Source organism: Amblyraja radiata, chromosome 4 (assembly GCF_010909765.2).
Source record: "Amblyraja radiata isolate CabotCenter1 chromosome 4, sAmbRad1.1.pri, whole genome shotgun sequence".
Classification (NCBI taxonomy): domain Eukaryota; kingdom Metazoa; phylum Chordata; class Chondrichthyes; order Rajiformes; family Rajidae; genus Amblyraja; species Amblyraja radiata.
In genome coordinates, this window is record NC_045959.1 from 112,945,898 (window position 1) to 112,969,374 (window position 23,477).

The 23,477-nt window shown below is 43.3% G+C and overlaps 1 protein-coding gene and 1 non-coding gene across 3 annotated transcripts in view; both read right to left on the minus strand.

Annotated features, from left to right (window-relative positions):
- oxr1 (oxidation resistance 1) overlaps window positions 1–23,477 on the minus strand; it is a 420,907-nt gene that overhangs the window by 209,930 nt on the left and 187,500 nt on the right. The gene's annotated exons all lie outside the window — the stretch shown is intronic.
- On the minus strand, window positions 18,100–18,171 carry trnad-guc. The gene has a single exon. It is a non-coding gene; the product is annotated as a tRNA-Asp (tRNA).

A 23,477-nucleotide genomic window follows, 5' to 3' on the forward strand; every position in this document is an offset into this window, starting at 1 on the left:
AACGTCACAAAATGTTAGTGTAACTCAGTGCATCAGGCTGCATCCATGGAGAACATGGATAGGTAAACACAAAATGCTGGAGCAACTTAACGGGACAGGCAGAATTTCCGGATAGAAGAAATTGATGACATTTCGGATCGAGACCCTTCTTCAGACTTAGTCAAAGGAGATAAGGAAGTGTAAGGTGTGAAAATGAGGCATCAAAGGGGATGAGGTTCAAGGGAAATGTAGAATAGATCATTGTTAACCAGGCCATTGACAACAAAGCATACAGAGATGAAATGTAATCAGGGGACAGTCAGACTGGTCGGAGAACTCGGAAGGAGTAGGGATGGAAAGAGAGTGAAAGCAAGGGTTACTTGAAGTTAGAGAAGTCAATATTCATACCGCTGGGGTGTAAGCTGCCCAAGCAAAATAGGAGGTGCTGTTTCTCCAATTTGTGCTGGGCCTCACTCTGACACTGGAGGAGGCCCAGGACAGAAAGGTCAGTGTTGGAATGGGACGGGGAAATAAAGTGTTATAAACCAAGAGATCAGGTAGGTTTAGGTGGATTGAGCGGAGGTTTTCAGTTGAAAGATCGCCAAGCCTGTGCTTGGTCTCGCCGATATATAGGAGTCCAAACCTGGAACAGCGGATGCAGTAGATGAGGTTTGAGGAGGTGCAAGTGAACCTCTGTTTTACCTGAAAAGACTGTCACAGGGGCGGTAAATTATCTTGGATTATCTTTACAGCACAGAAACAGGCTGTTGAACCTAGGAGGCCATTGGCCATTGCTGGTGTTGACAGATCGAATGAGCCTCCCATGTTTCCCTCAATCTTTCAAAATATTTCCTATTCCTTTCTCCCTCCCAGTTTCTTCTAAAATGCATCTGTGCTATTCACCTCAACTATTCCACGTGGTCATAAATGTCATGTTTTTATTACTCTCTATGGGAAGATCTATTTACTTTTAGGATATTTTGGTGAATATTGTGAGCCAAAATATCGGAGGTCACCAACAGATGTACCTATCACATGCTCTCTTTATGCATTTGCAGCGAAATTTGCTGAAAGTTAGAGATTCATCATCGAATAAGAGTTGGTCTCATTTAAACAGGGAAAATTATGGGATATCTCCTGAGGGAAGTGCTGTAGATGCTGGCACCCATAAATATAAGCTGAAAATACAGGAAATAATCAGTAGATCAGGTAGAAACTTTGATGATAAACTGTTAATGTTTCAAGTTGATGACCTTTCCAGAATTTTCTGTTTATATTTTTGGGTTGCTAGCATTTGAAGCATTTCATCAGTGCTTAGAAAATTTGGAGATAAAAAAAAAACTAATGAGTATTGAGGAGGGGATGATGTGAAGAAAATAAAAGGGAATGTCCTTGATAGGATGGAGACAGGACGAAATAGAATGACACTCACGCTAGCTAAAAAATGATGGCAAAAATTAGTGAACGTATGTCTGTAGGTGGCGTTTAGGAGACAACAAAAGAGATCTGAACACATCAGAACATGCGAGATAAAGAAATAGTGAATACTGGAAACGTGAAATACAAGATTAGAATGGGTTACAGATTCCTTGTCATAATAGAAGACACAAAATAGTGCCCAAAATACCACAGAACCAAGGTCTTGGAGAGAATGTGCAACTGAATGAGTTAGTCGTAAAAAAATAAACTCTTATTTCTAACAAGAGAGGCTGCCATTGGGCGACTGCCTCTATGACTCACAGGAGGGTGATCTAAATAGTTCAATTAATCTAAATAGTTCCATTTCCCCACTCTCAGTTCCTTACACTCCTGTAACATCTTCCCTCTCACACGTGCTTATAACTCTAATTCTATATTGTCATTATCCCACACATAAGTGTATTTTCCAGTCATAATTAACCTACCAGCATAGTCTTTGGTGCATGGGAGGAAACTGGGACACCTGAAGAAACTCAGCTGGTCGCAGGAGAATTTGCAAAATCCACACTGACAGCAGCCAAGGTTAGGATCACACTTGGAGACTTAGAGCTGGTAAACAGCAGCAATAACCGCTGCCCCTGAGTGAGTCAACAGCCGAGGTGAAATGTCACCCATTCCTTCTCTCCAGAGATGCTGCCTGTCCCACTGAGTTACTCTAGCATTTTGTGTCTAGTTTCGATTTAAACCAGCATCTGCAATTCTTTCCTACAGAGTAAATCACAAGCACTCGATCGTTTACATCACTCATTGGTTATCATCTTTCATAATGCGGCGCTGCCAACCTAACATCAGTAGAAATATGCCAGTGTCTATTGTTAACGAAGTGTTAAGAAAGCATCTTGAAAATAATGATTGGAGTAGGCGTAGCCAAGATGGATTAATGAAAGAGAAACCATTATTTGACAAATATGTCAGAATTGTTTGAGAGTGTAACTATGGAAAAGGGCAAACTAGTTTGTGAGGTCCATTTGTACTTTCAGAATAACTTTGATCATAGGTGATTATTGATCAAAATTAAAACACATGAGGGTCGGGTAAAATATTAGCATAGAGTGAGGATTGATTAATGGACAGAAAACTGAGCATAGGAATAAATAAATAATTTTTAGTTTGGGAGGTTGTGATCAGCAGTAAGGATCAGTGCCGCGGTCTCCACACGAGTTCATACGTTCCAGGAGCAGAATTTGGACACTCAGCCCATCAAGTCTACTCTGCCATTCAATAGACAATAGATAATAGACAATAGGTGCGGGAGTAGGCCATTCGGCCCTTCGAGCCAGCACCGCCATTCAATGTGATAATGGCTGATCATCCTGCCTTCTCCCCATATCCCCTGACTCCGCTATTTTTATGGGCCCTATCTAGCTCTCGCTTGAAAGCATCCAGAGAACCTGCCTCCACTGCCCTCCGAGGCAGAGAATTCCACAGACTCACCTCTGTGAGAAAAAGTGTTTCCTCGTCTCCATTCTCAAACTGTGGCCCCTGGTTCTGGACTCTCCCAACATCGGGAACATGTTTCCTGCCTCTAGCGTGTCCAAACCCTTAACAATCTTATATGTTTCAATGCTATCTTTTCCTCTCAACCCCATTTTCCTACCTTCTCCCCTTAACCTCTGACACCTGTACTAATCAAGAATCTGTCAATCTCCGCCTTAAAAATACCCCCCAAAAAATTGGCCTTCAGTCTTCTGTGGCAATGAAGTCCACAGATTTACCAGCCTCTGACCAAAGAAATTCCTCCTCATCTCCGTTCTAAAGGTACATCCTTTTATTTTGAGGCCATCGTCATATCATCTGCAAATTTGGCCACAAACCCTTCAATTCCCTCATCCAAACCATTGGTATACAACATGAAGAGTAGCGACCCCAACATTGACCCCTGCAGAACACCGCTAGTCACTGGCATCCAACCAGAAAAAGTCCCCTTTATTACCACTCTTTGCCTTCTGCTATCCAGCAAACCTGCTATCTCTGTCTGATACCCTGGGCTCCCATCTTCTTTAGTAGCCCCATGTGCGGCACCTTATCAAAGGCTTTCTGAAAATCCAGGTAAACAACATTCACTGACTCTTTTGTCTATCCTGCCATGATCACATTGAATGGCGGTGCTGGCTCAAAGGGCCGAATGGCCTACTCCTTCACCTATTGTCTATTGTCTATAGCTAGAGTGGTCATACAGTGTAGAAACACCCCTTTGACCCAACTTGCCCACGCCAACATGTCACATCTACACTAGTCCCATCTGCCTGCGTTTGGGGCATATTCCTCTGAACCTATCCTATCCATGTACCAGTCTAAATGTTTCTTAAATGTTGTGATAGTACCTGCCTTAACTACCTCCTCTGACTGCTCGTTCCAAACACCCACCAACCTTTGTGTAAAAAGTTACCCTGCAGGTTCCTATTAAATCTTTCCCCCTTCACCATAAACCTATGTCCTCTGGTTCTCGATTCTCCTACTCTGGGCGTTTTACCCAATGTATTCCTCTCATGATTTTGTCCACCTCTCTAAGATCACCCCTCAGCCTCCTGCGCTCCAAGGTATATAGAGTCCTAGCCTGCTCAACCTCTCCGACGAGACCTGGCCACATCCTCATAAATTTTCTCTGCACCCTTTCCAGCTTCACGACATCTTTCCTATAACATGGTGTTGTAGTGGCCTGGACGAGGTCAGGAAAAGGCCAGATGCCAGGCAGGTTCAGAAGTCGTTTTAATGAATCATGGCAAACACACATAACGCCCCTGGGGCAGCTTCCGGGAAACCCCGTGGGCAGACAATCGTCCCTGTCCCTCAAGAGCCGAGGGGGATGACCCACGGAGTGGCCTAATCGCCAGGGATGCCACAGTGTCAAAAACTGAACATAATCCTCTAAATGCAGCCTCACCAACGTTTTATAGAACTACATCATGTACTTCCTACTTCAATACCGAATACTCTGACTGATGAAGGCCCATGTGCTGAAAGCCTTTTTAACCACCCTTTCCACCTGTGATGCTACTTTCAATGAATTATGAACCTGCACTCCGTGTGGTGTGGGTCTTTGAAGATGAGATGCTTTTTTGAGGTAGTGCCTCCTGTTAATCCCTAAAATGGTGGGAAGGTCAATATCCATGAAAATCTGGGTAAAGCACACTGCTTTCCACAGCCTTCTTTGTTCCTGAGTGTTTGATTACTAAACCAGGTCATGATGCAACCAGTCAGTATGCTCTCTACTGTACACCTGTAGAAGTTTGATGGAGTATTCGGCAGCATTCCAAACCTCCCCAATTATGTATGAAAGTAGAGGCATTGATGAGCTTTCATTGTGAATCATTAACCCACGGATCACAGAACAAATGTTTCAGGAACATACTGAAATTTTAGTAAGCCCTGTTGAGAGCACTTCTGAAACATTGTGTACAGGTCTGATGTTTTACCCAAGAAAGGATAAAGCTGTGAGAGAGAGTGCAATGATTCCTGGACTGACCTCTGCTCTCTAATTTAGAAGAATGAGTGGTGATCTCATTGGATTATTCAAACTTCTCATGTGGTTTGACAGGGTAGAAGTACAGATAATATTTCCCTTGGTTGTAGTGTCTGCGGTCACAAGGTCTCAATTGAAGGGGTCAGTCATTTAGGACTGAGATGAGACAAAAATAATTCACCCAGAAGGTAGTGAATCTTTGAAACTCTCCCCCCAAGTGGTTTATGGAATTACTGGAATGAAAAAATAAAGCAAGTGGCTCAGAGGTGAATGATACGCTATGACCTTAGTGAAAGTCAGTACTTCTGATGTTATTATGAACTGAACATCACTTGCCCATTCTGTCAGCCCATGTCCTCCTGCAGTCAATCAGTTTAAAACATTTCAAAGATTGTTGAACATAGAACATAGAACATAGAACAGTACAATACAAGGACAGGCCCTTTGGCCCACGGTGTCAATGCTAAACATGATGCCAAAACCATCACTTACAGTGGCTTGCAAAAGTTTTCATACCCCTTGAACTTTTCCACATTTTGGCACGTTACAACCACAAACGTAAATGGGATTTTGGGATTTTATGTGATAGACCAACACAAAGTGGCGCATAATTGTGAAGTGGAAGGAAAATGATACATGGTTTTCAAATTTATTTACAAATAAAAAACTGAAAAGTGTGGCGTGCAAAAGTATTCAGCCCCCTTTACTCTGATACCCCTAAATAAAATCCAGTGCAACCAATTGCCTTCAGAAGTCACCTAATTAGTAAATAGAGTCCACTTGTGTGTAATCTAATATCAGTATGAATACAGCTGTTCTGTGAAGGCCTCAGAGGTTTGGGGAAGGTGGGACCTGTACAGAAAGAATGGGTTGCACTTGAACCCGAGGGGGACCAATATCCTGGCGGGGAAATTTGCAAAGGCTACTGGGGAGACTTTAAACTAGAATGGTTGGGGCGAGGGACTCAAATAGAGAAAGCTAGTAGACAGAATGGGAGGCAGGAAGCAGAAAAGGGAAGCACTCGGGCACAAGAGGAGAAAGAAAAAAAAGGAAATAAACAGAGAATAAGAGGCGGGGGGTTTCTTAAATGTGCATATTTTAATGCTAGGAGCATTGTAAGAAAGGTGGATGAGCTTAGAGTCTGGATAGACACCTGGAAGTATGATGTTGTGGCGATCAGTGAAACATGGTTGCAGGAGGGCTGTGATTGGAAACTAAATATTCCAGGATTTTGTTGCTTCAGGTGTGATAGAATTGGAGGGGCAAGAGGTGGAGGTGTTGCATTACTAGTCAGGGAAGATATTACAGCAGTGCTTTGGCAGGATAGATTGGAGGGCTCATCTAGGGAGGCTATTTGGGTGGAACTGAGAAGTGGGAAAGGGGTAGCAACACTTATAGGGGTGTATTATAGACCGCCAAATGGGGGTCGAGAATTGGAAGAGCAAATATGTAAAGAGATAGCAGATATTAGTAGTAAGCACAAAGTAGTGATTGTGGGAGATTTCAACTTTCCACACATAGACTGGGAAACACATTCGGTAAATGGGCTGGATGGTTTAGAGTTTGTAAAATGTGTGCAGGATAGTGTTTTTGCAGCAATACATAGAGGTACCTACTAGAGGAGGGGCAGTGTTGGACCTCCTGTTAGGAAATGAGACGGGACAGGTGGCGGAGGTATGCGTTGGGGAGCACTTCGGGTCCAGTGATCACAATACCATTAGTTTCAATATATTTATGGAGAGGGTCAGAACTGGACCTAGGGTTGAGATTTTTGATTGGAGAAAGGCTAACTTTGATGAGATGCGAAATGATTTAAAAGGAGTGAACTGGGACATTTTGTTTTATGGGAAGGATGTTGAAGAGAAATGGTGGACATTTAAAGGGGAAATTTTAAGAGTACAGAATCTTTATGTTCCTGTTCGGTTGAAAGGAAACAGTAAAAATTGGAAAGAGCCCTGGTTTTCAAGGGAAATTGGACATCTTGTTCGGAAAAAGAGGGAGATCTACAATAATTATAGGCAGCATGAAGTAAATGAGGTGCTTGAGGAGTATAAGGAATGTAAAAAGAATCTTAAGAAAGAAATTAGAAAAGCTAAAAGAAGACATGAGGTTGCTTTGGCAAGTATGGTGAAAGTAAATCCAAAGGGTTTCTACAGCTATATTAATAGCAAAAGGATAACGAGGGATAAAATTGGTCCATTGGAGAGACAGAGTGGACAGCTATCTGCAGAGCCAAAAGAGATGGGGGAGATATTGAACAATTTATTTTCTTCGGTATTCACCAAGGAGAAGGAAATTGAATTATGTGAGGTAAGGGAAACTAGTAGAGTAGCTATGGATACTATGAGTTTCAAAGTAAAAGAAGTACTGACACTTTTGAAAAATATAAAAGTGGATAAGTCTCCAGGTCCTGACAGGATATTCCCTAGGACATTGAGGGAAGTTAGTGTAGAAATAGCATGGGCTATGACAGAAATATTTCAAATGTCATTAGAAACGGGAATAGTCCCCAAGGATTGGCGTACTGCGTTTGTTGTTCCATTGTTTAAAAAGGGTTCTAAGAGTAAACCTAGCAATTATAGACCTGTTAGTTTGACGTCAGTGGTGGGCAAATTAATGGAAAGAATACTTAGAGATAATATATATAAGCATCTGGATAAACAGGGTCTGATTAGGAACAGTCAACATGGATTTGTGCCTGGAAGGTCATGTTTAACTAATCTTCTTGAATTTTTTGAAGATGTTACTCGGGAAATTGATGAGGGTAAAGCAGTGGATGTTGTGTATATGGACTTCAGTAAGGCCTTTGACAAGGTTCCTCATGGAAGGTTGGTTAAGAAGGTTCAATGGTTGGGTATTAATGGTGGAGTAGCAAGATGGATTCAACAGTGGCTGAATGGGAGATGCCAGAGAGTAATGGTGGATGGTTGTTTGTCAGGTTGGAGGCCAGTGACGAGTGGGGTGCCACAGGGATCTGTGTTGGGTCCACTGTTGTTTGTCATGTACATCAATGATCTGGACGATGGTGTGGTAAATTGGATTAGTAAGTATGCAGATGATACTAAGATAGGTGGGGTTGCGGGTAATGAAGTAGAGTTTCAAAGTCTACAGAGAGATTTATGCCAGTTGGAAGAGTGGGCTGAAAGATGGCAAATGGAGTTTAATGCTGATAAGTGTGAGGTGCTACATCTTGGCAGGACAAATCAAAATAGGACGTACATGGTAAATGGTAGGGAATTGAAGAATGTAGGTGAACAGAGGGATCTTGGAATAACTGTGCACAGCTCCATGAAAGTGGAATCTCATGTAGATAGGGTGGTAAAGAAAGCTTTTGGTGTGCTGGCCTTTATAAATCAGAGCATTGAGTATAGAAGTTGGGATGTAATGTTAAAATTGTACAAGGCATTGGTGAGGCCAATTCTGGAGTATGGTGTACAATTTTGGTCGCCTAATTATAGGAAGGATGTCAACAAAATAGAGAGAGTACAGAGGAGATTTACTAGAATGTTGCCTGGGTTTCAGCAACTAAGTTACAGAGAAAGGTTGAACAAGTTAGGGCTTTATTCTTTGGAGCGCAGAAGGTTAAGGGGGGACTTGATAGAGGTTTTTAAAATGATGAGAGGGATAGACAGAGTTGACGTGGAAAAGCTTTTCCCACTGAGAGTAGGGAAGATTCAAACAAGGGGACATGACTTGAGAATTAAGGGACTGAAGTTTAGGGGTAACATGAGGGGGAACTTCTTTACTCAGAGAGTGGTAGCTGTGTGGAATGAGCTTCCAGTGAAGGTGGTGGAGGCAGGTTCGTTTTTATCATTTAAAAATAAATTGGATAGTTATATGGATGGGAAAGGAATGGAGGGTTATGGTCTGAGCGCAGGTATATGGGACTAGGGGAGATTATGTGTTCGGCACGGACTAGAGGGGTCGAGATGGCCTGTTTCCGTGCTGTAATTGTTATATGGTTATTATTTGGTTATAACCTCTGACACCTGTACTAGTTTGACTTCAGTGGTGGGCAAATTAATGGAAAAGATACTTAGAGATAATATATATAAGCATCTGGATAAACAGGGTCTGATTAGGAACAGTCAGCATGGATTTGTGCCTGGAAGGTCATGTTTGACTAATCTTCTTGAATTGTTTGAAGAGGTTACTAGGGAAATTGACGAGGGTAAAGCAGTGGATGTTGTCTATATGGACTTTAGTAAGGCCTTTGACAAGGTTCCTCATGGAAGGTTAGTTAAGAAGGTTCAACTGTTGGGTATAAAAGCAGGAGTAGCAAGATGGATTCAACAGTGGCTGAATGGGAGAAGCCAGAGGGTAATGGTGGATGGTTGTTTGTCGGGTTGGAGGCAGGTGACTAGTGGGCTGCCTCAGGGATCGGTGTTGGGTCCTTTGTTGTTTGTCATGTACATCAATGATCTGGATGAAGGTGTGGTAAATTGGATTTGTAAGTATGCAGATGATACCAAGATAGGGGGTGTTGTGGATAATGAAGAGGATTTCCAAAGTCTACAGAGTGATTTAGGCCATTTGGAAGAATGGGCAGAAAGATGGCAGATGGAGTTTAATGCTGATAAATGTGAGGTGCTACACCTTGGCAGGACAAATCAAAATAGGACGTACATGGTAAATGGTAGGGAATTGAAGAATACAGTTGAACAGAGGGATCTGGGAATAACCGCGCATAGTTCCTTGAAGGTGGAATCTCATATAGATAGGGTGGTAAAGAAAGCTTTTGGTATGCTAGCCTTTATAAATCAGAGCATTGAGTATAGAAGCTGGGATGTAATGTTAAAATTGTACAAGGCATTGGTGAGACCAAATCTGGAGTATGGTGTACAATTTTGGTCGCCCAATTATAAGAAGGATGTCAACAAAATAGAGAGAGTACAGAGAAGATTTACTAGAATGTTGCCTGGGTTTCAACAACTAAGTTATAGAGAAAGGTTGAATAAGTTAGGTCTTTATTCTCTGGAGCGCAGAAGGTTAAGGGGGGACTTGATAGAGGTCTTTAAAATGATGAGAGGGATAGACAGAGTTGTTGTGGATCAGCTTTTCCCTTTGAGAATAGGGAAGATTCAAACAAGAGGACATGACTTCAGAATTAAGGGACAGAAGTTTAGGGGTAACATGAGGGGGAACTTCTTTACTCAGAGAGTGGTAGCGGTGTGGAATGAGCTTACAGTGGAAGTGGTGGAGGCAGGTTCTTTGGTATCATTTAAAAATAAATTGGATAGGCATATGGATGAGAAGGGAATGGAGGGTTATGGTATGAGTGCAGGCAGGTGGGACTAAGGGAAAAAAGTTGTTCGGCACGGACTTGTAGGGCCGAGATGGCCTGTTTCCGTGCTGTAATTGTTATATGGTTATATGTTATATGGTTATTAGTGAACAAACAGCATCATGAAGCCCATGGAACACACCAGACAGGTCAGGGATAAAGTTGTGGAGAAGTTTAAAGCAGGGTTAGGTTATAAAAAAATATCCCAAGCTTTGAACATCTCACGGAGCACTGTTCAATCCATCATCCGAAAATGGAAAGGGTATGGTACAACTGCAAACTTACCAAGAATGGCTGTCCACCTAAACTGACAGGCCGGGCAAGGAGAGCATTGATTAGAGAAGCAGCCAAGGTAACTCTGGAGGAGCTGCAGAGATCCACAGCTCAGGTGGGAGAATCTGTCCACAGGACAACTATTAGTCGTGCACTCCACAAATCGGGCCTTTGTGGAAGAGTGGCAAGAAGAAAGCCAATGTTGAAAAAAAGCCATAAGAAGTCTCGTTTGCAGTTTGCCACAAGCCATGTGGGGGACACAGCAAACATGTGGAGGAAGGTGCTCTGGTCAGATGAGACCAAAATTGAAGTTTTTGGCCTAAATGCAAAACGCTATGTGTGGCGGAAAACTAACACTGCACATCACCCTGAACACACCATCCCCACTGTGAAACATGGTGGTGGCAGCATCATGATGTGGGGATGCCTTTCTTCAGCAGGGACATGGAAGCTGGTCAGAGTTGATGGGAAGATGGATGGAGCCAAATACAGGGCAATCTTGGAAGAAAACCTGTTAGAGTCTGCAAAAGACTTGAGACTGGGGTGGAGGTTCACCTTCCAGCAGGACAACGACCCTAAACATACAGCCAGAGCTACAATGGAATGGTTTAGATCAAAGCATATTCATGTGTTAGAATGGCCCAGTCAAAGTCCAGACCTAAATCCAATTGAGAATCTCTGGCAAGACTTGAAAATTGCTGTTCACAGACACTCTCCATCCAATCTGACTGAGCTTGAGCTATTTTGCAAAGAAGAATGGGCAAAAATTTCAGTCTCTAGATGTGCAAAGCTGGTAGAGACATACCCCAAAAGACTTGCAGCTGTAATTGCAGCGAAAGGTGGTTCTACAAAGTATTGACTCAGGGGGGCTGAATACTTTTGCACGCCACACTTTTCAGTTTATTATTTGTAAAAAAATTTGAAAACCATGTATCATTTTCCTTCCACTTCACAATTATGCACCACTTTGTGTTGGTCTATCACATAAAATCCGAATAAAATACATTTACATTTGTGGTTGTAACGTGACAAAATGTGGAAAAGTTCAAGGGGTATGAATACTTTTGCAAGCCACTGTATCTACCTGCACATAACCCATACCCAACATTGCCTGCATATTTATGTGTCTACAATTTCAAATACCACTAATGTATTTGCTTCAACCACTACCCCAGCAGCAGTTTATGTCTATAAATCTTATAGCGCAGAGTCATATCTATTTTATTTGTAATGTGCAGTATTTGTAGCAATTACTTCTGGGGGAAAACTACTGCCTTCCATTCTCCACTGTGGATCACAAATGTTCACTGCTGCTCTCCGCTTTCTGCCCATTGTTTTTATCACGTGGTACTAAACCCTTAATTCCATGTGCCTAAATTTTCCCATGCATCTTTTATATATTATTTTTATCAAAAAACTTTAGAAAATCCTCAGGTCTTTATTTGTGAAACACTAAAGGCATTCGACATCAATCGGGATAAACTAAAGCAACTTCCCTTTAACAAATTCATAAGCTCTCATTTAATTCAATTCAAACTTCTCTAAGTGCCCTTTCCAGATCGAAAGACAATGTGCTGGAGGAACTCAGTGAGTTAGGCAACAACTGTAGTGGGAATATATAATGTTTCGGGTCAGGACCTGAGTGTCCAGGTCTTGACAGGATATACCCTAGGACATTGAGGGACGTTAGTGTAGAAATAGCAGGGGCTATGACAGAAATATTTCAAATGCCAAATGGGGAGCGAGAATTGGAAGAGCAAATATGTAAGGAGATTGCAGATATTAGTAGTAAGCACAAGGTAGTGATTGTGGGAGATTTCAATTTTCCACACATAGACTAGGAAACACAATCTGTAAATGGGCTGGATGGGTTGGAGTTTGTAAAATGTGTGCAGGATAGTTTTTTGCAGCAATACATAGAAGTACCTACTAGAGAAGGGGTGGTGCTGGACCTCTTGTTAGGAAATGAGACGGGTCAGGTGGCAGAGGTATGCGTTGGGGAACAGTTCGGGACCAGTGATCACAATACCATAGTTTCAATATAATTATGGAGACGGTCAGAACTGGACCTAGGTTGAGATTTTTGATTGGAGAAAGGCTAACTTTGAGGAGATGCGAAAGGATTTAAAAGGAGTAAATTGGGACAGTTTGTTTTATGGGAAAGATGTGGAAGAGAAATGGAGGACATTTAAAGGTGAAATTTTAAGAGTACAGAATCTTTATGCCCCTGTTCGGTTGAAAGGAAATAGTAAAAATTGGAAAGAGCCATGGTTTTCAAGGGAAATTGGACACTTGGTTCGGAAAAGAGAGAGATCTACAATAATTATAGGCAGCATGGAGTAAATGAGGTGCTTGAGGAGTATAAAGAATGTAAAAAGAATCTTAAGAAAGAAATTAGAAAAGCTAAAAGAAGATATGAGGTTGCTTTGGCAAGTAAGGTGAAAGTAAATCCAAAGGGTTTCTACAGCTATATTAATAGCAAAAGGATAACGAGGGATAAAATTGGTCCATTAGAGAGTCCGAGTGGACAGCTATCTGCAGAGCCAAAAGAGATGGGGGAGATATTGAACAATTTATTTTCTTCGGTATTCACCAAGGAGAAGGATATTAAATTATGTGAGGTAAGGGAAACAAGTAGAGTAGCTATGGAAACGATGAGATTCAAAGAAGAGGAAGTACTGACACTTTTGAGAAATATAAAAGTGGATAAGTCTCCAGGTCCGGACAGGATATTCCCTAGGACATTGAGGGAAGTTAGTGTAGAAATAGCAGGGGCTATGACAGAAATATTTCAAATGTCATTAGAAACGGGAATAGTGCCGGAGGATTGGCATACTGCGCATGTTGTTCCATTGTTTAAAAAGGGGTCTAAGAGTAAACCTAGCAATTATAGACCTGTTAGTTTGACGTCAGTGGTGGGCAAATTAATGGAAAGGGTACTTAGAGATAATATATATAAGCATCTGGATAAACAGGGTCTGATTAGGAACAGTCAACATGGATTTGTGCCTGGAAGGTCATGTTTGACTAATCTTCTTGAATTTTTTGAAGAGGTTACTCGGGAAATTGATGAGGGTAAAGCAGTGGATGTTGTATATATGGACTTCAGTAAGGCCTTTGACAAGGTTCCTCACGGAAGGTTGGTTAAGAAGGTTCAATTGTTGGGTATTAATGGTGGAATAGCAAGATGGATTCAACAGTGGCTGAATGGGAGATGCCAGAGAGTAATGGTGGATGGTTGTTTGTCAGGTTGGAGGCCAGTGACTAGTGGGGTGCCACAGGGATCTGTGTTGGGTCCACTGTTGTTTGTCATGTACATCAATGATCTGGATGATGGGATGGTAAATTGGATTAGTAAGTATGTAGATGATACTAAGATAGGTGGGGTTGTGGATAATGAAGTAGTTTTCAAAGTCTACAGAGAGATTTATGCCAGTTGGAAGAGTGGGCTGAAAGATGGCAGATGGAGTTTAATGCTGATAAGTGTGAGGTGCTGCATCTTGGCAGGACAAATCAAAATAGGACGTACATGGTAAACGGTAGGGAATTGAAGAATGCAGTTGAACAGAGGGATCTGGGAATAACTGTGCACAGTTCCCTGAAAGTGGAATCTCATGTAGATAGGGTGGTAAAGAAAGCTTTTGGTGTGCTGGCCTTTATAAATCAGAGCATTGAGTATAGAAGTTGGGATGTAATGTTAAAATTGTACAAGGCATTGGTGAGGCCAATTCTGGAGTATGGTGTACAAATTTGGTCGCCTAATTATAGGAAGGATGTCAATAGGGCTTTATTCTTTGGAGCGCAGAAAGGTTAAGGGGGGACTTGATAGAGGTATTTAAAATGATGAGAGGGATAGACAGAGTTGACGTGGATTAACTTTTCCCACTGAGAGTAGGGAAGATTCAAACAAGGGGACATAACGAGAATTAAGGGACAGAAGTTTAGGGGTAACATGAGGGGGAACTTCTTTACTCAGAGAGTAGTGGCTGTGTGGAATGAGCTTCCAGTGAAGGTGGTGGAGGCAGGTTCGATTTTATCATTTAAAAATAAATTGGATAGTTATATGGACGGGAAGGTTTTGGTCTGAGCGCAGGTATATGGGACTAGGGGAGAATGCGTGTTCGGCACGGACTAGAAGGGTCGAGATGGCCTGTTTCCGTGCTGTAATTGTTATATGGTTATATGCTTATAAATGTCATTAAAAACGGGAATGGTGCCGGAGGATTGGCGTACTGCGCATGTTGTTCAATTGTTTTAAAAGGGTTCGAAGAGTAAACCTAGCAATTATAGACCTGTTAATTTGACGTCAGTGGTGGGCAAATTAATGGAAAGGATACTTAGAGATAATATATATAATCATCTGGATAAACAGGGTCTGATTTACTAGAAAGTTGCCTAGGTTTCAGCACCTAAGTTACAGAGAAAGGTTGAACAAGATAGGTCTTTATTCATTGGAGCGCAGGAGGTGAAGGGGGGACTTGATAGAGGTCTTTTAAATTATGAAAGGGATAGACAGAGTTGATGTGGATAAGAGTAGGGAAGATTCAAACAAGAGGACATGATTTGACAAATTAAGGGACAAAAGTTCAGGGGTAACATGAGGGGGAACTTCTTTACTTAGAGAGTGGTAGCTGTGTGGAATGAGCTTCCAGTGGAAGTGGTGGAGGCAGGTTCGATTTTATCATTTAAAAATAAATTGGATAGGTATATGGACGGGAAAGGAATGGTGGGTTATGGTCTGAGTCAGGCATGTGCCGTGAGTAATTACTCAAGGTAGGCAGGCGGCTTTTAAAAAAAATCTTAAACAGCGCACGCGCAGATTGTTCTCACCTTAAAAATAAAAAATAAAAATAAGTAACAATTCAATTTGCGCAAGGCTTCAAAATATGCTTCATTTTTTAATTACTGAATGGGTGGGGGATGGAGGATGAAGGCAGATGGAGAGATGGTGGGAAAAACGGGAGCACGGGACATTGAATCAGTTGTCATCTTATTGAATGACAATACTAATTCAAGGGTCCAATTGGAGGAAGAGTTACTTTCACAGCGTGTGGAGAGTCTGTGCCAGGGGTTAAAGATGCGGGGAGGGCAGGAGTGTTGAGAAGAAGGGGGTCGGAGACCATATCAGTCTCACTCACCGCTGCCGCAACGCTCCGGGCACGGACACCAGAACTGGCCGCCAGTTCCGGGGAGGGAAGCAGCTCGCGTAGCTGCGAGCGGCCGCCGGGACCCGACAGCAGAACCGGCCGCCACTTCAGCGCCTTCTGCTGGCCCGTTCACCTCTGGCAGTGCTCTCCGTCTGAACATCTCTCACCTGCCGCTTGCCGGCTTCACACATGTCAGTTGCATCCCGCAAATCCTTAAATTCCCACTGCCGAGTAACCTCAATTGGTCCCTTGAGCGCTGTCAGAATTTAAGGATTTGCGGGAAGCCGGCCGGCCGGCGAGCGGCAGGAGAGAGGTGTTCAGACGGAGAACACTGCCAGAGGTGAGCGGGGATTGGCCAAGCTGGCCATCCGCGAGTCACGGCGCCAGACGGTGGAGGGCTCTACCCGAGCCAGCTGCCTGCCCCTTTTCCGGGGATACGTCCGTGCCCGGGTGCGGATGGAAAGGGAATACGCCCTGTCTATGGGCACCCTGAGGGAGTTCCGGGACCGCTGGGCACCGAGGGGGGTTGAATGTATCCTTGACAAGGATTGCAATATAATTGTTTAGCTCGTCTTGTATTATGGTGGTGTTTTGTTTTATTGTATTGTCAATACTATTTTAATATGTGAATAAATATTTTTGATTTAAAAAAAAAAAAAAAAAAAAAAAAAAAAGAGGTGAGCGGGGACCAGCAGAAGGGGCTGAAGTGGCAGCCGGTTATGCTGTCGGGTCCCGGCGGCCGCTCGCAGTCACCCGAGCTGCTTCCTTCCTCGGAAGTGGCGGCCAGTTCTGCTGTCCGTGCCCGGAGCACTGCGGCAGCCACCCGAGCTAATTCACTCCCCAGCCACAATGCGGTGGCTCCGTGCCCGAGCGTCGCAAGTGGGTTACTGGCCCCGATCCCCTCCTTCACAACGCTCCTGCCCTCCCCGCAAATTTACCCCGGGCCAGACTCCTCAAACACTGTGAAAGGAGCTCTTCCCCCCCACCCACCCCGGGAAATACAGTATTAAAAACATAAAGTACCAAGAAATGTACTTACCACGGTATAGGTACACAAACTCCATTCTTCTCTCTTTGCTTCCTAACACATCCTTCAGATAATGACAATCCATATTTGAAAAACCCGCCAAGAAACTTGCGCTGTGCATGCGCGGTACAACAAAGGCAGAATTTCAGCTGCCTTCAGCTCCGCTTGAAATTGACGACTCGAAGCAGCGCTGACGGCACGTGGGCTGCACAGACCTTCCCGTGTTACAAGTGCTGCGGTTGAAAGGCACGGAGAATTATGCCTGCCTAAGAGATCGATCTCTTAGATAGGCATAATTCTCCCATGCCTTTACTATTTATATTTAATGATTACCATGTCATAATTTTAGTCAGGCTAGGCAGTGCCTACCTTGCCTACCTTGCCGGCACGTACCTGGTCTGAGTGCAGGTAGATGGGACTAGGTGAGAGTAAGTGTTCGGCACGGACTAGAAGGGCCGAGATGGACCGTTTCCGTGCTGTAATTGTTATATGGTTATATGGTTATAGGACACATCACAAGCTCTTCAACACTTAAATAACTTTCAAATTCTAAGCTCTCATCACCTCATCTTTGCCATGGACGCACAGTCCCTTTACACCTCTATTCCCCAGCAGGATCTTCCTTGTACAGAGACCCAGTCAATTCCCCTCAACCAACACTCCCCAGGACATGGCAGAATTTTCCTCACTTTCAACAACTTCTCTTTTAACTCCACATACTTTCCTTGGATGTAGCCATGAGCATTCACATGGCCCCAGCTATGCTGAGATTTTGTTGGCTATACTATACACTCCTTGTTCCAAATATAGCCCGGCACCACTCCTTAACTCCTTCTCAGCCATGTCAGTGATTCTTTGGGGCTGTCCCTTGCACAACTCAATATTATCAGTTTTACTATTAACATCCACCCTGACTTCAAATTCACACCTGTGACACATATAACCATATAACCATATAACAATTACAGCACGGAAACAGGCCATCTCGACCCCTCTAGTCCGTGCCGAACACATAATCTCCCCTAGTCCCATATACCTGCGCTCAGACCATAACCCTCCATTCCTTTCCCATCCATATAACTATCCAATTTATTTTTAAATGATAAAAACGAACCTGCCTCCACCACCTTCACTGGAAGCTCATTCCACACAGCTACCACTCTCTGAGTAAAGAAGTTCCCCCTCATGTTACCCCTAAACTTCAGTCCCTTAATTCTCAAGTCATGTCCCCTTGTTTGAATCTTCCCTACTCTCAGTGGGAAAAGCTTTTCCACGTCAACTCTGTCTATCCCTCTCATCATTTTAAAAACCTCTATCAAGTCCCCCCTTAACCTTCTGCGCTCCAAAGAATAAAGCCCTAACTTGTTCAACCTTTCTCTGTAACTTAGTTGCTGAAACCCAGGCAACATTCTAGTAAATCTCCTCTGTACTCTCAAAATATGTGTGTCTCCCCGTCGGGGAATTGAACCCCGGTCTCCCGCGTGACAGGCGGGGATACTAACCACTATACTAACGAGGACTTGCGTACCCTTTCTCAGTCTCTCTGTCTCTATCACACAGGGGACAGACTATGTGCTGATGTCTATTACAAACCCTCCGACTCCCAAAGTTTTTTTCCCACAAAGGGTCCTAACCCAAACTATCTGTAACACTGGGTGCGTGATTGGTAATATTTTAGTGAACCATATTATGTATGCAGATGATGTTGTGGTCTTTAGTCCATCTAGCGCTGGTCTCCAGCAGCTCCTTACTATTTGTTCCATGTATGGTGTGGAACATGACATTAAATATAATGCTAGTAAGAGTGCTGTTATGGTCTGTAGAACCAAAGAGGATAAATGCCTAAAATATCCTGTTTTTAAATTGTCTGACAACAATCTTAGTGTCTGTAATAAGATAAAATATCTAGGGCATATTATTACAGAACAAATGACAGATGATGAGGATATTTATAGGCAACGACGCATGCTGTATGTACAGGCAAATATTCTCTTGCGTAAATTTGGTGCGTGTGCAGATGTGGTGAAGATGTCGCTATTTAGAACATACTGCACACCACTCTACACTGCGCACCTGTGGTCGAACTATTTAAAGACAAGTATGCAGAGACTAAAGGTGGCATATAACGATGCCATGAGAACACTGCTAAGGCAACCTTGATGGTGTAGTGCCAGTAATATGTTTGTGGCTGCAGGAGTCAGTACTTTAGAAGCTATCCTAAGACACCACATGTATAAATTCATTTGCAGGATAAATGACTCTAAAAATGTGCTTATTGTGGCCTTGACAAACATAAGGGTTAGCACTACACGCTACGAATCCCAGCTGTGGAGACACTGGTATCGTTGTCTCGTTGTAGGACATTGATCATCTTTTAATCTGGATTTTTAACTTAAGTAGTGTGGGTTTTTGTTAAATATAAATTATGATGTTTTTATGTGATATACCATGATTTTATATATATTTATGATATTTGATATGCAATGCATTTTTAATGTAATGTTGCCCCTTGTCTGGACCTTGATTCCGTAATAAAGTTTATTATTATTATTATTGTTATTATCATCATCTATCCATTCCCTCCAGAGATGCTGCCTGACCTACTGAGATCCTCCAGCACTTTGTTTTGCCAAAGATTTCAGCATCTGCAGTTTCCTGTGTTGGCTCTGTACAATTTTTCTCGGTTCATTTCATCTTCTCCTACTAAACTGTACTGTTCTATTTTGATTCTATCTGCTTTCATTTCTTTTGCAACATAGTCATCCCTTTCGTGCTGATGAAACTGAGCAGGTACCTCGAGGCTCTAGAGAGGTACCAGCAACACAATCTATTCAAATCCTCCAATTAAATCAATTAAAGTCGTGCAATGTAGGAAGGAACTGCAGATGTTGGTTTAAACCATAGACACAAAAGGCTGGAGTAATTCAGCAGGTCAGACAATATCTCTGGAGAAAGGGAATGGGTTCATTAATTTTTTTCTATAATCTATCTTTCATTCTTTAGTTCTATCTCACTCTACATCGCCAACTATATTTCTCATTTCTATTTCCCCTGACTCTCAGTCTGAAGAAGGGTCTCGATCCGCAACAGCAGCAGGAGATTAGCAAGAGATACGACTGATTGGCTCTAGCCCAAGTGGGAGGAGAGAAGTGAGTCAGAGGGGTGAAAACAGTTGAAAAGTAGAGGCCAAGGACAGGCAGACTTTACTCAGAACTGCTGTAGTTTTGGGAGCAACAGCAGCAGGAGATAAGCAAGAGATACGACTGATTGGCTCTAGCCCAAGTGGGAGGAGAGAAGTGAGTGCCGGGAAAACAGTTGAAAACTGAGGAATTTGGTTTGTAAATTGGTAAATCAGGCAATTTATCAGTCAATTTAAGCAAGACTGCTCTTGGGGAGCGGCAGAGAGGGAAGTGCCCTGTGAGAAAAGTGTGAGTCTTTGGCTCGAGAGTCTTCGGCGAGGAGGCTGCTGAGGAGAGGAGACCACGCAATACACTTGAGAGGTAGAGACGAAAGAAGGAAATGTCAGGCAAGCTGATTCAGTGCGATGCTTGCAGTATGTGGGAGGTCAAGGACACCGCTGGTGCCTCTGGCTGCTACAAATGCGAGAAGTGCATCCAGGTAGAGCTCCTGAAGGGCCGTGTTGGGGAACTGGAGAAGCAAGTGGATGACCTCCGGTTCGTCCGAGAAACGGAGTCGTTCCTCGACAAGTCCTACAGTACGATTGTTACACCTAAGGTACTGGAAGAGAGAAGGTGGGAGACAGTGAGAAAGGGAGGGAAGCATGGAATGCCAACGTCCCCGGGTGTTGTACCTCTTGTGAACAGGTTCACCCACTTAGAAGCTGTCGGGACAGAAGACGTGTTTACACTGGGCGGCGGACTGGCTTGCGATGCGAATAGGGCTGTTGAGCCAGAACCAAAAAGGCCTAAGGCAGGCAACGCCATTGTAGTGGGAGACTCCATTGTGAGAGGTACGGACAGGGGTTTCTGTGGCAACAGACGGGATGCGAGGATGGTGTGCTGCCTTCCTGGTGCCAGGATCCAGGATGTCACGGACAGAGTGCAGAAAATCCTCAAGGGCGAAGGTGAACATCCGGAAGTGGTAGTGCATGTCGGCACAAACGATGTCGGAAAGAAGGGGATGAATATTCTGCAGCGTGACTTTAGAGAGCTCGGAAAAATGCTGAAAAGCAGGACCTCCAGGGTTGTTATCTCCGGTTTGCTTCCAGTTCCTCGTGCTGGCGAGAGCAGGAACAGGGAGATACGGGACCTGAACGTGTGGCTGAGGAACTGGTGCACAGGGCAGGGATTTAGATTCTTGCATCACTGGGAACTGTTTTGGGGTAAGGGGGAACTGTACAAAAGGGACGGATTGCATCTTAACAGGTGTGGGACCAGCATTCTGGCAGGCAGGTTTGCCACTGCTACACGGGTGGTTTTAAACTGAATAAGGGGGGTGGGGTGTCGAATGGGATAGTGGAGGATGGAGTTAAAGGGAAAGGGTTTCTTAAATGTGTGAGCGTAGAGACAGAGGGGTGTAAAATGAGGGTAGAAGCAATAGGTAGCAAGGTGAAAAGTAAAAGTGGCAGGCAGACAAAACCAGGGCAAAAATCAAAAAGGGCCACTTTTCAACATAATTGTATAAGGGGTAAGAGTGTTGTAAAAACAAGCCTGAAGGCTTTGTGTCTCAATGCAAGGAGCATTCGTAATAAGGTGGATGAGTTGAATGTGCAGATAGCTATTAATGACTATGATATAGTTGGGATCACGGAGACATGGCTCCAGGGTGACCAAGGCTGGGAGCTGAACATCCAGGGATATTCAATATTCAGGAGGGATAGACAGAAAGGAAAAGGAGGTGGGGTAGCATTGCTGGTTAGAGATGAGATTAACGCAATGGAAAGGAAGGACATTAGTTTGGAGGATGTGGAATCGGTATGGGTAGAGCTGCGAAACACTAAGGGGCAGAAAACGCTGGTGGGTGTTGTGTACAGGCCACCTAACTGTAGTAGTGAAGTTGGAGATGGTATCAAACAGGAAATTAGAAATGCGTGCGACAAAGGCAAAACCGTTATAATGGGTGACTTCAATCTACATATAGATTGGGTGAATCAAATTGGCAGGGGTGCTGAGGAAGAGGATTTCTTGGAATGTATGCGGGATAGTTATCTAAATCAACATGTAGAGGAACCAACGAGAGAGCAGGCTATTTTAGACTGGGTATTGAGTAATGAGGAAGGGTTAGTTAGCAGTCTTGTTGTACGTGCCCCCTTGGGCAAGAGTGACCATAATATGGTTGAGTTCTTCATTAGGATGGAGAGTGACATTGTTAATTCAGAAACAATGGTTCTGAACTTAAAGAAAGGTAACTTTGAGGGTATGAGACGTGAATTGGCCAAGATTGACTGGCAATTAATTCTAAAAGGGTTGACGGTGGATATGCAATGGAAGACATTTAAAGACTGCATGGATGAACTACAAAAATTGTTCATCCCAGTTTGGCAAAAGAATAAATCAGGGAAGGTAGTACATCTGTGGATAACAAGGGAAATCAGGGATAGCATCAAAGCGAAGGATGATGCGTACAAATTAGCCAGAAAAAGCAGCATACTGGGAGAAATTCAGAGACCAGCAGAGGAGGACAAAGGGCTTAATTAGGAAAGGAAAAATAGATTATGAAAGAAAACTGGCAGGGAACATAAAAACTGACTGCAAAAGTTTTTATAGATATGTGAAAAGAAAGAGGTTAGTTAAAACAAATGTAGGTCCCTTGCAGTCAGAAACAGGTGAGTTGATCATGGGGAACAAGGATATGGCGGACCAATTGAATAACTACTTTGGTTCCGTCTTCACTAAGGAAGACATAAATAATCTGCCGGAAATAGCAGGGTCAAAGGAGTTGGAGGAATTGAGTGAAATCCAGGTTAGCCGGGAAGTGGTGTTGGGTAAATTGAATGGATTAAAGGCCGATAAATCCCCAGGGCCAGATAGGCTGCATCCCAGAGTACTTAAGGAAGTAGCTCCAGAAATAGTGGATGCATTAGTAATAATCTTTCAAAACTCTTTAGATTCTGGAGTAGTTCCTGAGGATTGGCGGGTAGCAAACGTAACCCCACTTTTTAAGAAGGGAGGGAGAGAGAAAACGGGGAATTACAGACCAGTTAGTCTAACATCGGTAGTGGGGAAACTGCTAGAGTCAGTTATTAAAGATGGGATAGCAGCACATTTGGAAAGTGGTGAAATCATTGGACAAAGTCAGCATGGATTTACAAAAGGTAAATCATGTCTGACGAATCTTATAGAATTTTTCGAGGATGTAACTAGTAGCGTGGATAGGGGAGAACCAGTGGATGTGGTGTATCTGGACTTCCAGAAGGCTTTCGACAAGGTCCCACATAAGAGATTAGTATACAAACTTAAAGCACACGGCATTGGGGGTTCAGTATTGATGTGGATAGAGAACTGGCTGGCAAACAGGAAGCAAAGAGTAGGAGTAAACGGGTCCTTTTCACAATGGCAGGCAGTGACTAGTGGGGTACCGCAAGGCTCAGTGCTGGGACCCCAGCTATTTACAATATATATTAATGATCTGGATGAGGGAATTGAAGGCAATATCTCCAAGTTTGCGGATGACACTAAGCTGGGGGGCAGTGTTAGCTGTGAGGAGGATGCTAGGAGACTGCAAGGTGACTTGGATAGGCTGGGTGAGTGGGCAAATGTTTGGCAGATGCAGTATAATGTGGATAAATGTGAGGTTATCCATTTTGGTGGCAAAAACAGGAAAGCAGACTATTATCTAAATGGTGGCTGACTAGGAAAAGGGGAG